The following is a 14316-nucleotide window of genomic DNA, read 5'->3' as shown; positions in this document are numbered from 1 at the left end:
GGGAAAGGAGTGGGGTGGGTGGGTGGGGGGTCTGGGAAAGGAGTGGGGTGGGTGGGTGGGGGGTCTGGGAAAGGAGTGGGGTGGGTGGGTGGGGGGTCTGGGAAAGGAGTGGGGTGGGTGGGTGGGGGGTCTGGGAAAGGAGTGGGGTGGGTGGGTGGGGGGTCTGGGAAAGGAGTGGGGTGGGTGGGTGGGGGGTCTGGGAAAGGAGTGGGGTGGGTGGGTGGGGGGTCTGGGAAAGGAGTGGGGTGGGTGGGTGGGGGGTCTGGGAAAGGAGTGGGGTGGGTGGGTGGGGGGTCTGGGAAAGGAGTGGGGTGGGTGGGTGGGGGGTCTGGGAAAGGAGTGGGGTGGGTGGGTGGGGGGTCTGGGAAAGGAGTGGGGTGGGTGGGTGGGGGGTCTGGAAAGGAGTGGGGTGGGTGGGTGGGGGGTCTGGGAAAGGAGTGGGGTGGGTGGGTGGGGGGTCTGGGAAAGGAGTGGGGTGGGTGGGTGGGGGGTCTGGGAAAGAGTGGGGTGGGTGGGGGGGCGGAAGGGGTGGGGTGGGTGGGTGGGGGTCTGGGAAAGGAGTGGGGTGGGTGGGTGGGGGGTCTGGGAAAGGAGTGGGGTGGGTGGGTGGGGGGTCTGGGAAAGGAGTGGGGTGGGTGGGTGGGGGGTCTGGGAAAGGAGTGGGGTGGGTGGGTGGGGGGTCTGGGAAAGGAGTGGGGTGGGTGGGTGGGGGGTCTGGGAAAGGAGTGGGGTGGGTGGGTGGGGGGTCTGGGAAAGGAGTGGGGTGGGTGGGTGGGGGTCTGGGAAAGGAGTGGGGTGGGTGGGTGGGGGTCTGGGAAAGGAGTGGGGTGGGTGGGTGGGGGGTCTGGGAAAGGAGTGGGGTGGGTGGGTGGGGGGTCTGGGAAAGGAGTGGGGTGGGTGGGTGGGGGGTCTGGGAAAGGAGTGGGGTGGGTGGGTGGGGGGTCTGGGAAAGGAGTGGGGTGGGTGGGTGGGGGGTCTGGGAAAGGAGTGGGGTGGGTGGGTGGGGGGTCTGGGAAAGGAGTGGGGTGGTGGGTGGGGGGTCTGGGAAAGGAGTGGGGTGGGTGGGTGGGGGGTCTGGGAAAGGAGTGGGGTGGGTGGGTGGGGGGTCTGGGAAAGGAGTGGGGTGGGTGGGTGGGGGGTCTGGGAAAGGAGTGGGGTGGGTGGGTGGGGGGTCTGGGAAAGGAGTGGGGTGGGTGGGTGGGGGGTCTGGGAAAGGAGTGGGGTGGGTGGGTGGGGGGTCTGGGAAAGGAGTGGGGTGGGTGGGTGGGGGGTCTGGGAAAGGAGTGGGGTGGGTGGGTGGGGGGTCTGGGAAAGGAGTGGGGTGGGTGGGTGGGGGTCTGGGAAAGGAGTGGGGTGGGTGGGTGGGGGGTCTGGGAAAGGAGTGGGGTGGGTGGGTGGGGGGTCTGGGAAAGGAGTGGGGTGGGTGGGTGGGGGGTCTGGGAAAGGAGTGGGGTGGGTGGGTGGGGGGTCTGGGAAAGGAGTGGGGTGGGTGGGTGGGGGGTCTGGGAAAGGAGTGGGGTGGGTGGGTGGGGGGTCTGGGAAAGGAGTGGGGTGGGTGGGTGGGGGGTCTGGGAAAGGAGTGGGGTGGGTGGGTGGGGGGTCTGGGAAAGGAGTGGGGTGGGTGGGTGGGGGGTCTGGGAAAGGAGTGGGGTGGGTGGGTGGGGGGTCTGGGAAAGGAGTGGGGTGGGTGGGTGGGGGGTCTGGGAAAGGAGTGGGGTGGGTGGGTGGGGGGTCTGGGAAAGGAGTGGGGTGGGTGGGTGGGGGGTCTGGGAAAGGAGTGGGGTGGGTGGGTGGGGGGTCTGGGAAAGGAGTGGGGTGGGTGGGTGGGGGGTCTGGGAAAGGAGTGGGGTGGGTGGGTGGGGGGTCTGGGAAAGGAGTGGGGTGGGTGGGTGGGGGGTCTGGGAAAGGAGTGGGGTGGGTGGGTGGGGGGTCTGGGAAAGGAGTGGGGTGGGTGGGTGGGGGGTCTGGGAAAGGAGTGGGGTGGGTGGGTGGGGGGTCTGGGAAAGGAGTGGGGTGGGTGGGTGGGGGGTCTGGGAAAGGAGTGGGGTGGGTGGGTGGGGGGTCTGGGAAAGGAGTGGGGTGGGTGGGTGGGGGTCTGGGAAAGGAGTGGGGTGGGTGGGTGGGGGGTCTGGGAAAGGAGTGGGGTGGGTGGGTGGGGGGTCTGGGAAAGGAGTGGGGTGGGTGGGTGGGGGGTCTGGGAAAGGAGTGGGGTGGGTGGGTGGGGGGTCTGGGAAAGGAGTGGGGTGGGTGGGTGGGGGGTCTGGGAAAGGAGTGGGGTGGGTGGGTGGGGGGTCTGGGAAAGGAGTGGGGTGGGTGGGTGGGGGGTCTGGGAAAGGAGTGGGGTGGGTGGGTGGGGGGTCTGGGAAAGGAGTGGGGTGGGTGGGTGGGGGGTCTGGGAAAGGAGTGGGGTGGGTGGGTGGGGGTCTGGGAAAGGAGTGGGGTGGGTGGGTGGGGGGTCTGGGAAAGGAGTGGGGTGGGTGGGTGGGGGGTCTGGGAAAGGAGTGGGGTGGGTGGGTGGGGGGTCTGGGAAAGGAGTGGGGTGGGTGGGTGGGGGGTCTGGGAAAGGAGTGGGGTGGGTGGGTGGGGGGTCTGGGAAAGGAGTGGGGTGGGTGGGTGGGGGGTCTGGGAAAGGAGTGGGGTGGGTGGGTGGGGGGTCTGGGAAAGGAGTGGGGTGGGTGGGTGGGGGGTCTGGGAAAGGAGTGGGTGGGTGGGTGGGGGGTCTGGGAAAGGAGTGGGGTGGGTGGGTGGGGGGTTCTGGGAAAGGAGTGGGGTGGGTGGGTGGGGGGTCTGGGAAAGGAGTGGGGTGGGTGGGTGGGGGGTCTGGGAAAGGAGTGGGGTGGGTGGGTGGGGGGTCTGGGAAAGGAGTGGGGTGGGTGGGTGGGGGGTCTGGAAAGGAGTGGGGTGGGTGGGTGGGGGGTCTGGGAAAGGAGTGGGGTGGGTGGGTGGGGGGTCTGGGAAAGGAGTGGGGTGGGTGGGTGGGGGGTCTGGGAAAGGAGTGGGGTGGGTGGGTGGGGGGTCTGGGAAAGGAGTGGGGTGGGTGGGTGGGGGGTCTGGGAAAGGAGTGGGGTGGGTGGGTGGGGGGTCTGGGAAAGGAGTGGGGTGGGTGGGTGGGGGGTCTGGGAAAGGAGTGGGGTGGGTGGGTGGGTGGGTCTGGGAAAGGAGTGGGTGGGTGGGTGGGTGGGTCTGGGAAAGGAGTGGGGTGGGTGGGTGGGGGGTCTGGGAAAGGAGTGGGGTGGGTGGGTGGGTGGGTCTGGGAAAGGAGTGGGGTGGGTGGGTGGGTGGGTCTGGGAAAGGAGTGGGGTGGGTGGGTGGGGGGTCTGGGAAAGGAGTGGGGTGGGTGGGTGGGGGGTCTGGGAAAGGAGTGGGGTGGGTGGGTGGGGGTCTGGGAAAGGAGTGGGGTGGGTGGGTGGGTGGGTCTGGGAAAGGAGTGGGGTGGGTGGGTGGGTGGGTCTGGGAAAGGAGTGGGGTGGGTGGGTGGGGGGTCTGGGAAAGGAGTGGGGTGGGTGGGTGGGTGGGTCTGGGAAAGGAGTGGGGTGGGTGGGTGGGTGGGTCTGGGAAAGGAGTGGGGTGGGTGGGTGGGTGGGTCTGGGAAAGGAGTGGGGTGGGTGGGTGGGGGGGAAGTGGGGTGGGTGGGTGGGTCTGGGGAAAGGAGTGGGTGGGGGGGTCTGGGAAAGGAGTGGGGTGGGTGGGTGGGTCTGGGAAAGGAGTGGGGTGGGTGGGTGGGTCTGGGAAAGGAGTGGGGTGGGTGGGTGGGGGGTCTGGGAAAGGAGTGGGGTGGGTGGGTGGGGGGTCTGGGAAAGGAGTGGGGTGGGTGGGTGGGTGGGTCTGGGAAAGGAGTGGGGTGGGTGGGTGGGTGGGTCTGGGAAAGGAGTGGGGTGGGTGGGTGGGGGGTCTGGGAAAGGAGTGGGGTGGGGTGGGTGGGGGGGTCTGGGAAAGGAGTGGGGTGGGTGGGTGGGGTCTGGGAAAGGAGTGGGGTGGGTGGGTGGGTGGGTCTGGGAAAGGAGTGGGGTGGGTGGGTGGGTGGGTCTGGGAAAGGAGTGGGGTGGGTGGGTGGGTGGGTCTGGGAAAGGAGTGGGGTGGGTGGGTGGGGGGTCTGGGAAAGGAGTGGGGTGGGTGGGTGGGGGGGTCTGGGAAAGGAGTGGGGTGGGTGGGTGGGGGGGTCTGGGAAAGGAGTGGGGTGGGTGGGTGGGGGGGTCTGGGAAAGGAGTGGGGTGGGTGGGTGGGTGGGTCTGGGAAAGGAGTGGGGTGGGTGGGTGGGGGGTCTGGGAAAGGAGTGGGGTGGGGGTGGGTGGGTCTGGGAAAGGAGTGGGTGGGTGGGTGGGGGGTCTGGGAAAGGAGTGGGGTGGGTGGGTGGGTGGTCTGGGAAAGGAGTGGGGTGGGTGGGTGGGTGGGTCTGGGAAGGAGTGGGGTGGGTGGGTGGGGTGGGTCTGGGAAAGGAGTGGGGTGGGTGGGTGGGTGGGTCTGGGAAAGGAGTGGGGTGGGTGGGTGGGTGGGTCTGGGAAAGGAGTGGGGTGGGTGGGTGGGTGGGTCTGGGAAAGGAGTGGGGTGGGTGGGTGGGTGGGTCTGGGAAAGGAGTGGGGTGGGTGGGTGGGGTGGGTCTGGGAAAGGAGTGGGGTGGGTGGGTGGGGGGGTCTGGGAAAGGAGTGGGGTGGGTGGGTGGGGGGGTCTGGGAAAGGAGTGGGGTGGGTGGGTGGGGGGGTCTGGGAAAGGAGTGGGGTGGTGGGTGGGTGGGTCTGGGAAAGGAGTGGGGTGGGTGGGTGGGGGGGTCTGGGAAAGGAGTGGGGTGGGTGGGTGGGGGGTCTGGGAAAGGAGTGGGGTGGGTGGGTGGGGGGTCTGGGAAAGGAGTGGGGTGGGTGGGTGGGGGGGTCTGGGAAAGGAGTGGGGTGGGTGGGTGGGGGGTCTGGGAAAGGAGTGGGGTGGGTGGGTGGGGGGGTCTGGGAAAGGAGTGGGGTGGGTGGGTGGGGGGTCTGGGAAAGGAGTGGGGTGGGTGGGTGGGGGGTCTGGGAAAGGAGTGGGGTGGGTGGGTGGGGGGTCTGGGAAAGGAGTGGGGTGGGTGGGTGGGGGTCTGGGAAAGGAGTGGGGTGGGTGGGTGGGGGGTCTGGGAAAGGAGTGGGGTGGGTGGGTGGGGGGGTCTGGGAAAGGAGTGGGGTGGGTGGGTGGGGGGGTCTGGGAAAGGAGTGGGGTGGGTGGGTGGGGGGTCTGGGAAAGGAGTGGGGTGGGTGGGTGGGGGGGTCTGGGAAAGGAGTGGGGTGGGTGGGTGGGGGGGGTCTGGGAAAGGAGTGGGTGGGTGGGTGGGGGGTCTGGGAAAGGAGTGGGGTGGGTGGGTGGGGGGGTCTGGGAAAGGAGTGGGGTGGGTGGGTGGGGGGTCTGGGAAAGGAGTGGGGTGGGTGGGTGGGGGGTCTGGGAAAGGAGTGGGGTGTGGGTGGGGGGGTCTGGGAAAGGAGTGGGGTGGGTGGGTGGGGGGGTCTGGGAAAGGAGTGGGGTGGGTGGGTGGGGGGGTCTGGGAAAGGAGTGGGGTGGGTGGGTGGGGGGTCTGGGAAAGGAGTGGGGTGGGTGGGTGGGGGGTCTGGGAAAGGAGTGGGGTGGGTGGGTGGGGGGGTCTGGGAAAGGAGTGGGGGTGGGTGGGGGGGGGTCTGGGAAAGGAGTGGGGGTGGGTGGGTGGGGGGGTCTGGGAAAGGAGTGGGGTGGGTGGGTGGGGGGTCTGGGAAAGGAGTGGGGTGGGTGGGTGGGGGGTCTGGGAAAGGAGTGGGGTGGGTGGGTGGGGGGGTCTGGGAAAGGAGTGGGGTGGGGTGGGTGGGGGGTCTGGGAAAGGAGTGGGGTGGGTGGGTGGGGGGTCTGGGAAAGGAGTGGGGTGGGTGGGTGGGGGGGTCTGGGAAAGGAGTGGGGTGGGTGGGTGGGGGGTCTGGGAAAGGAGTGGGGTGGGTGGGTGGGGGGGTCTGGGAAAGGAGTGGGGTGGGTGGGTGGGGGGGTCTGGGAAAGGAGTGGGGTGGGTGGGTGGGGGGGTCTGGGAAAGGAGTGGGGTGGGTGGGGGGGGTCTGGGAAAGGAGTGGGGTGGGTGGGTGGGGGGTCTGGGAAAGGAGTGGGGTGGGTGGGTGGGGGTCGGAAAGGTGGGGTGGTGGGTGGGGGGTCTGGGAAAGGAGTGGGGTGGGGGGTGGGGGTCTGGGAAAGGAGTGGGGTGGGTGGGTGGGGGGTCTGGGAAAGGAGTGGGGGGTGGGTGGGGGGTCTGGGAAAGGATGGTGGGTGGGGGGTGGGGGGTCTGGGAAAGGAGTGGGGGTGGGTGGGGGGTCTGGGAAGGAGTGGGGTGGGTGGGGGGTCTGGGAAAGGAGTGGGGTGGGTGGGTGGGGGGTCTGGGAAAGGAGTGGGGTGGGTGGGTGGGGGGTCTGGGAAAGGAGTGGGGTGGGTGGGTGGGGGGTCTGGGAAAGGAGTGGGGTGGGTGGGTGGGGGGTCTGGGAAAGGAGTGGGGGTGGGTGGGTGGGGGGTCTGGGAAAGGAGTGGGGTGGGTGGGTGGGGGGGTCTGGGAAAGGAGTGGGGTGGGTGGGTGGGGGGTCTGGGAAAGGAGTGGGGTGGGTGGGTGGGGGGTCTGGGAAAGGAGTGGGGTGGGTGGGTGGGGGGTCTGGGAAAGGAGTGGGGTGGGTGGGTGGGGGGTCTGGGAAAGGAGTGGGGTGGGTGGGTGGGGGGTCTGGGAAAGGAGTGGGGTGGGTGGGTGGGGGGTCTGGGAAAGGAGTGGGGTGGGTGGGTGGGGGGTCTGGGAAAGGAGTGGGGTGGGTGGGTGGGGGGTCTGGGAAAGGAGTGGGGTGGGTGGGTGGGGGGTCTGGGAAAGGAGTGGGGTGGGTGGGTGGGGGGTCTGGGAAAGGAGTGGGGTGGGTGGGTGGGGGGTCTGGGAAAGGAGTGGGGTGGGTGGGTGGGGGGTCTGGGAAAGGAGTGGGGTGGGTGGGTGGGGGGGTCTGGGAAAGGAGTGGGGTGGGTGGGTGGGGGGGTCTGGGAAAGGAGTGGGGTGGGTGGGTGGGGGGGTCTGGGAAAGGAGTGGGGTGGGTGGGTGGGGTCTGGGAAAGGAGTGGGGTGGGTGGGGTGGGGGTCTGGGAAAGGAGTGGGGTGGGTGGGTGGGGGGTCTGGGAAAGGAGTGGGGTGGGGGGTGGGGGGTCTGGGAAAGGAGTGGGGTGGGTGGGTGGGGGGTCTGGGAAAGGAGTGGGGTGGGTGGGTGGGGGGGTCTGGGAAAGGAGTGGGGTGGGTGGGTGGGGGGGTCTGGGAAAGGAGTGGGGTGGGTGGTGGGGGGTCTGGGAAAGGAGTGGGGTGGGTGGGTGGGGGGTCTGGGAAAGGAGTGGGGTGGGTGGGTGGGGGGTCTGGGGAAAGGAGTGGGGTGGGTGGGTGGGGGGTCTGGGAAAGGAGTGGGGTGGGTGGGTGGGGGGTCTGGGAAAGGAGTGGGGTGGGTGGGTGGGGGGTCTGGGAAAGGAGTGGGTGGGGTGGGTGGGGGGTCTGGGAAAGGAGTGGGGTGGGTGGGTGGGGGGTCTGGGAAAGGAGTGGGGTGGGTGGGTGGGGGGTCTGGGAAAGGAGTGGGGTGGGTGGGTGGGGGGGTCTGGGAAAGGAGTGGGGTGGGTGGGTGGGGGGGTCTGGGGAAAGGAGTGGGGTGGGTGGGTGGGGGGTCTGGGAAAGGAGTGGGGTGGGTGGGTGGGGGGTCTGGGAAAGGAGTGGGGTGGGTGGGTGGGGGGTCTGGGAAAGGAGTGGGGTGGGTGGGTGGGGGGTCTGGGAAAGGAGTGGGGTGGGTGGGTGGGGGGTCTGGGAAAGGAGTGGGGTGGGTGGGTGGGGGGTCTGGGAAAGGAGTGGGGTGGGTGGGTGGGGGGTCTGGGAAAGGAGTGGGGTGGGTGGGTGGGGGGTCTGGGAAAGGAGTGGGGTGGGTGGGTGGGGGTCTGGGAAAGGAGTGGGGTGGGTGGGTGGGGGGTCTGGGAAAGGAGTGGGGTGGGTGGGTGGGGGGTCTGGGAAAGGAGTGGGGTGGGTGGGTGGGGGGTCTGGGAAAGGAGTGGGGTGGGTGGGTGGGGGGTCTGGGAAAGGAGTGGGGTGGGTGGGTGGGGGGTCTGGGAAAGGAGTGGGGTGGGTGGGTGGGGGGTCTGGGAAAGGAGTGGGGTGGGTGGGTGGGGGGTCTGGGAAAGGAGTGGGGTGGGTGGGTGGGGGGTCTGGGAAAGGAGTGGGGTGGGTGGGTGGGGGGTCTGGGAAAGGAGTGGGGTGGGTGGGTGGGGGGTCTGGGAAAGGAGTGGGGTGGGTGGGTGGGGGGTCTGGGAAAGGAGTGGGGTGGGTGGGTGGGGGGTCTGGGAAAGGAGTGGGGTGGGTGGGGTGGGGGGTCTGGGAAAGGAGTGGGGTGGGTGGGTGGGGGGTCTGGGAAAGGAGTGGGGTGGGTGGGTGGGGGGTCTGGGAAAGGAGTGGGGTGGGTGGGTGGGGGGTCTGGGAAAGGAGTGGGGTGGGTGGGTGGGGGGTCTGGGGAAAGGAGTGGGGTGGGTGGGTGGGGGTCTGGGAAAGGAGTGGGGTGGGTGGGTGGGGGGTCTGGGAAAGGAGTGGGGTGGGTGGGTGGGGGGTCTGGGAAAGGAGTGGGGTGGGTGGGTGGGGGGTCTGGGAAAGGAGTGGGGTGGGTGGGTGGGGGGTCTGGGAAAGGAGTGGGGTGGGTGGGTGGGGGGTCTGGGAAAGGAGTGGGGTGGGTGGGTGGGGGGTCTGGGAAAGGAGTGGGGTGGGTGGGGTGGGTGGGGGGGGTCTGGGAAAGGAGTGGGGTGGGTGGGTGGGGGGTCTGGGAAAGGAGTGGGGTGGGTGGGTGGGGGGTCTGGGAAAGGAGTGGGGTGGGTGGGTGGGGGGTCTGGGAAAGGAGTGGGGTGGGTGGGTGGGGGGTCTGGGAAAGGAGTGGGGTGGGTGGGTGGGGGGTCTGGGAAAGGAGTGGGGTGGGTGGGTGGGGGGTCTGGGAAAGGAGTGGGTGGGTGGGTGGGGGTCTGGGAAAGGAGTGGGGTGGGTGGTGGGGGGTCTGGGAAAGGAGTGGGGTGGGTGGGTGGGGGGTCTGGGAAAGGAGTGGGGTGGGTGGGTGGGGGGTCTGGGAAAGGAGTGGGGTGGGTGGGTGGGGGGTCTGGGAAAGGAGTGGGGTGGGTGGGTGGGGGGTCTGGGAAAGGAGTGGGGTGGGTGGGTGGGGGGTCTGGGAAAGGAGTGGGGTGGGTGGGTGGGGGGTCTGGGAAAGGAGTGGGGTGGGTGGGTGGGGGGTCTGGGAAAGGAGTGGGGTGGGTGGGTGGGGGGTCTGGGAAAGGAGTGGGGTGGGTGGGTGGGGGGTCTGGGAAAGGAGTGGGGTGGGTGGGTGGGGGTCTGGGAAAGGAGTGGGTGGGTGGGTGGGGGGTCTGGGAAAGGAGTGGGGTGGGTGGGTGGGGGGTCTGGGAAAGGAGTGGGGTGGGTGGGTGGGGGGTCTGGGAAAGGAGTGGGGTGGGTGGGTGGGGGGTCTGGGAAAGGAGTGGGGTGGGTGGGGGGTCTGGGAAAGGAGTGGGGTGGGTGGGGGGTCTGGGAAAGGAGTGGGGTGGGGGGGTGGGGGGTCTGGGAAAGGAGTGGGGTGGGTGGGTGGGGGGTCTGGGAAAGGAGTGGGGTGGGGGGGTGGGGGGTCTGGGAAAGGAGTGGGTGGGGGGTCTGGGAAAGGAGTGGGGTGGGTGGGTGGGGGGTCTGGGAAAGGAGTGGGGTGGGTGGGTGGGGGGTCTGGGAAAGGAGTGGGGTGGGTGGGTGGGGGGTCTGGGAAAGGAGTGGGGTGGGTGGGTGGGGGGTCTGGGAAAGGAGTGGGGTGGGGGGGTGGGGGGTCTGGGAAAGGAGTGGGTGGGTGGGTGGGTGGGGGGTCTGGGAAAGGAGTGGGGTGGGTGGGTGGGGGGTCTGGGAAAGGAGTGGGGTGGGTGGGTGGGGGGTCTGGGAAAGGAGTGGGGTGGGTGGGTGGGGGTCTGGGAAAGGAGTGGGGTGGGTGGGTGGGGGGTCTGGGAAAGGAGTGGGGTGGGTGGGTGGGGGGTCTGGGAAAGGGAGTGGGGTGGGTGGGTGGGGGGTCTGGGAAAGGAGTGGGGTGGGGTGGGTGGGGGGTCTGGGAAAGGAGTGGGGTGGGTGGGTGGGGGGTCTGGGAAAGGAGTGGGGTGGGTGGGTGGGGGGTCTGGGAAAGGAGTGGGGTGGGTGGGTGGGGGGTCTGGGAAAGGAGTGGGGTGGGTGGGTGGGGGGTCTGGGAAAGGAGTGGGGTGGGTGGGTGGGGGGTCTGGGAAAGGAGTGGGGTGGGTGGGTGGGGGGTCTGGGAAAGGAGTGGGGTGGGTGGGTGGGGGGTCTGGGAAAGGAGTGGGGTGGGTGGGTGGGGGGTCTGGGAAAGGAGTGGGGTGGGTGGGTGGGGGGTCTGGGAAAGGAGTGGGGTGGGTGGGTGGGGGTCTGGGAAAGGAGTGGGGTGGGTGGGGGGGGGTCTGGGAAAGGAGTGGGGTGGGTGGGTGGGGGGTCTGGGAAAGGAGTGGGGTGGGTGGGTGGGGGTCTGGGAAAGGAGTGGGGTGGGTGGGGGGGTCTGGGAAAGGAGTGGGGTGGGTGGGGGGGTCTGGGAAAGGAGTGGGGTGGGTGGGTGGGGGGTCTGGGAAAGGAGTGGGGTGGGTGGGTGGGGGGTCTGGGAAAGGAGTGGGGTGGGTGGGTGGGGGGTCTGGGAAAGGAGTGGGGTGGGTGGGGTGGGGGGTCTGGGAAAGGAGTGGGGTGGGTGGGGGGGGTCTGGGAAAGGAGTGGGGTGGGTGGGGGGGGTCTGGGAAAGGAGTGGGGTGGGTGGGGGGGGGTCTGGGAAAGGAGTGGGGTGGGTGGGTGGGGGGTCTGGGAAAGGAGTGGGGTGGGTGGGGGGGGGGTCTGGGAAAGGAGTGGGGTGGGTGGGGGGGGGTCTGGGAAAGGAGTGGGGTGGGTGGGGGGGTCTGGGAAAGGAGTGGGGTGGGTGGGGGGGGTCTGGGAAAGGAGTGGGGTGGGGTGGGGGGGTCTGGGAAAGGAGTGGGGTGGGTGGGGTGGGGGGTCTGGGAAAGGAGTGGGGTGGGTGGGTGGGGGGTCTGGGAAAGGAGTGGGGTGGGTGGGGGGGGGGTCTGGGAAAGGAGTGGGGTGGGTGGGGGGGGGTCTGGGAAAGGAGTGGGGTGGGTGGGGGGGGGGTCTGGGAAAGGAGTGGGGTGGGTGGGGGGGGTCTGGGAAAGGAGTGGGGTGGGTGGGTGGGGGGTCTGGGAAAGGAGTGGGGTGGGTGGGTGGGGGGTCTGGGAAAGGAGTGGGTGGGTGGGTGGGGGGTCTGGGAAAGGAGTGGGGTGGGTGGGTGGGGGGTCTGGGAAAGGAGTGGGTGGGTGGTGGGGGGGTCTGGGAAAGGAGTGGGGTGGGTGGGTGGGGGGTCTGGGAAAGGAGTGGGGTGGGTGGGTGGGGGGTCTGGGAAAGGAGTGGGGTGGGTGGGTGGGGGTCTGGGAAAGGAGTGGGGTGGGTGGGTGGGGGGTCTGGGAAAGGAGTGGGGTGGGTGGGTGGGGGGTCTGGGAAAGGAGTGGGGTGGGTGGGTGGGGGGTCTGGGAAAGGAGTGGGGTGGGTGGGTGGGGGGTCTGGGAAAGGAGTGGGGTGGGTGGGTGGGGGGTCTGGGAAAGGAGTGGGGTGGGTGGGTGGGGGTCTGGGAAAGGAGTGGGGTGGGTGGGTGGGGGTCTGGGAAAGGAGTGGTGGGGTGGGTGGGGGGTCTGGGAAAGGAGTGGGGTGGGTGGGTGGGGGGTCTGGGAAAGGAGTGGGGTGGGTGGGTGGGGGGTCTGGGAAAGGAGTGGGGTGGGTGGGTGGGGGGTCTGGGAAAGGAGTGGGGTGGGTGGGTGGGGGGTCTGGGAAAGGAGTGGGGTGGGTGGGTGGGGGGTCTGGGAAAGGAGTGGGGTGGGTGGGTGGGGGGTCTGGGAAAGGAGTGGGGTGGGTGGGTGGGGGGTCTGGGAAAGGAGTGGGGTGGGTGGGTGGGGGGGTCTGGGAAAGGAGTGGGGTGGGTGGGTGGGGGGTCTGGGAAAGGAGTGGGGTGGGTGGGTGGGGGGTCTGGGAAAGGAGTGGGGTGGGTGGGGTGGGGGTCTGGGAAAGGAGTGGGGTGGGTGGGTGGGGGGTCTGGGAAAGGAGTGGGGTGGGTGGGGTGGGGGGTCTGGGAAAGGAGTGGGGTGGGTGGGTGGGGGGTCTGGGAAAGGAGTGGGGTGGGTGGTGGGGGGTCTGGGAAAGGAGTGGGGTGGGTGGGTGGGGGGTCTGGGAAAGGAGTGGGGTGGGTGGGTGGGGGGTCTGGGAAAGGAGTGGGGTGGGTGGGTGGGGGGTCTGGGAAAGGAGTGGGGTGGGTGGGTGGGGGGTCTGGGAAAGGAGTGGGGTGGGTGGGTGGGGGGTCTGGGAAAGGAGTGGGGTGGGTGGGTGGGGGGTCTGGGAAAGGAGTGGGGTGGGTGGGTGGGGGGTCTGGGAAAGGAGTGGGGTGGGTGGGTGGGGGGTCTGGGAAAGGAGTGGGGTGGTGGGTGGGGGGTCTGGGGAAAGGAGTGGGGTGGTGGGTGGGGGGTCTGGGAAAGGAGTGGGGGGTGGGTGGGGGGTCTGGGAAAGGAGTGGGGTGGGTGGGTGGGGGGTCTGGGAAAGGAGTGGGGTGGGTGGGGGGGTCTGGGAAAGGAGTGGGGGTGGGTGGGGGGTCTGGGAAAGGAGTGGGGTGGGTGGGTGGGGGGTCTGGGAAAGGAGTGGGGGGGTGGGTGGGGGGTCTGGGAAAGGAGTGGGGGGGGTGGGTGGGGGGTCTGGGAAAGGAGTGGGGTGGGTGGGTGGGGGGTCTGGGAAAGGAGTGGGGTGGGGTGGGTGGGGGGTCTGGGAAAGGAGTGGGGTGGGGTGGGTGGGGGGTCTGGGAAAGGAGTGGGGGGGTGGGTGGGGGGTCTGGGAAAGGAGTGGGGGGGGTGGGTGGGGGGTCTGGGAAAGGAGTGGGGGTGGGTGGGGGGGGTCTGGGAAGAGTGGGGGTGGGTGGGGGGTCTGGGAAAGGAGTGGGGTGGGTGGGGGGTCTGGGAAAGGAGTGGGGTGGGTGGGGGGTCTGGGAAAGGAGTGGGGGGTGGGTGGGGGGTCTGGGAAAGGAGTGGGGGGTGGGGGGGGGTGGGGGGTCTGGGAAAGGAGTGGGGTGGGTGGGGGGTCTGGGAAAGGAGTGGGGTGGGTGGGGGGTCTGGGAAAGGAGTGGGGTGGGTGGGGGGTCTGGGAAAGGAGTGGGGTGGGTGGGGGGGTCTGGGAAAGGAGTGGGGTGGGTGGGTGGGGGGTCTGGGAAAGGAGTGGGGTGGGTGGGCGGGGGGTCTGGGAAAGGAGTGGGGTGGGTGGGCGGGGGGTCTGGGAAAGGAGTGGGGTGGGTGGGCGGGGGGTCTGGGAAAGGAGTGGGGTGGGTGGGCTGGGGGGTCTGGGAAAGGAGTGGGGTGGGTGGGCGGGGGGTCTGGGAAAGGAGTGGGGGTCTGGGAGGGGTGGGGGGTCTGGGAAAGGAGTGGTGGGGGGGGTCTGGGAAAGGAGTGGGGGTGGGTGGGTGGGGGGTCTGGGAAAGGAGTGGGGTGGGTGGGTGGGGGGTCTGGGAAAGGAGTGGGGTGGGTGGGTGGGGGGTCTGGGAAAGGAGTGGGGTGGGTGGGTGGGGGGTCTGGGAAAGGAGTGGGGTGGGTGGGTGGGGGGTCTGGGAAAGGAGTGGGGTGGGTGGGTGGGGGGTCTGGGAAAGGAGTGGGGTGGGTGGGTGGGGGGTCTGGGAAAGGAGTGGGGTGGGTGGGTGGGGGGTCTGGGAAAGGAGTGGGGTGGGTGGGTGGGGGGTCTGGGAAAGGAGTGGGGTGGGTGGGTGGGGGGTCTGGGAAAGGAGTGGGGTGGGTGGGTGGGGGGTCTGGGAAAGGAGTGGGGTGGGTGGGTGGGGGGTCTGGGAAAGGAGTGGGTGGGGTGGGTGGGGGGTCTGGGAAAGGAGTGGGGTGGGTGGGTGGGGGGTCTGGGGAAAGGAGTGGGGTGGGGTGGGTGGGGGGTCTGGGAAAGGAGTGGGGTGGGTGGGTGGGGGGTCTGGGAAAGGAGTGGGGTGGGTGGGTGGGGGTCTGGGAAAGGAGTGGGGTGGGTGGGTGGGGGGTCTGGGAAAGGAGTGGGGTGGGTGGGTGGGGGGTCTGGGAAAGGAGTGGGGTGGGTGGGTGGGGGTCTGGGAAAGGAGTGGGGTGGGTGGGTGGGGGTCTGGGAAAGGAGTGGGGTGGGTGGGTGGGGGGTCTGGGAAAGGAGTGGGGGTGGGTGGGGGGGTCTGGGAAAGGAGTGGGGTGGGTGGGGGGTCTGGGAAAGGAGTGGGGGGTGGGTGGGGGGTCTGGGAAAGGAGTGGGGGTGGGTGGGGGG

This window comes from Ambystoma mexicanum, chromosome 4p (genome assembly GCF_040938575.1).
Source record: "Ambystoma mexicanum isolate Mex_15411 chromosome 4p, UKY_AmexF1_1, whole genome shotgun sequence".
In the NCBI taxonomy this organism is placed as follows: Eukaryota; Metazoa; Chordata; class Amphibia; order Caudata; family Ambystomatidae; genus Ambystoma; species Ambystoma mexicanum.
This window is presented reverse-complemented; position numbering follows the sequence as displayed.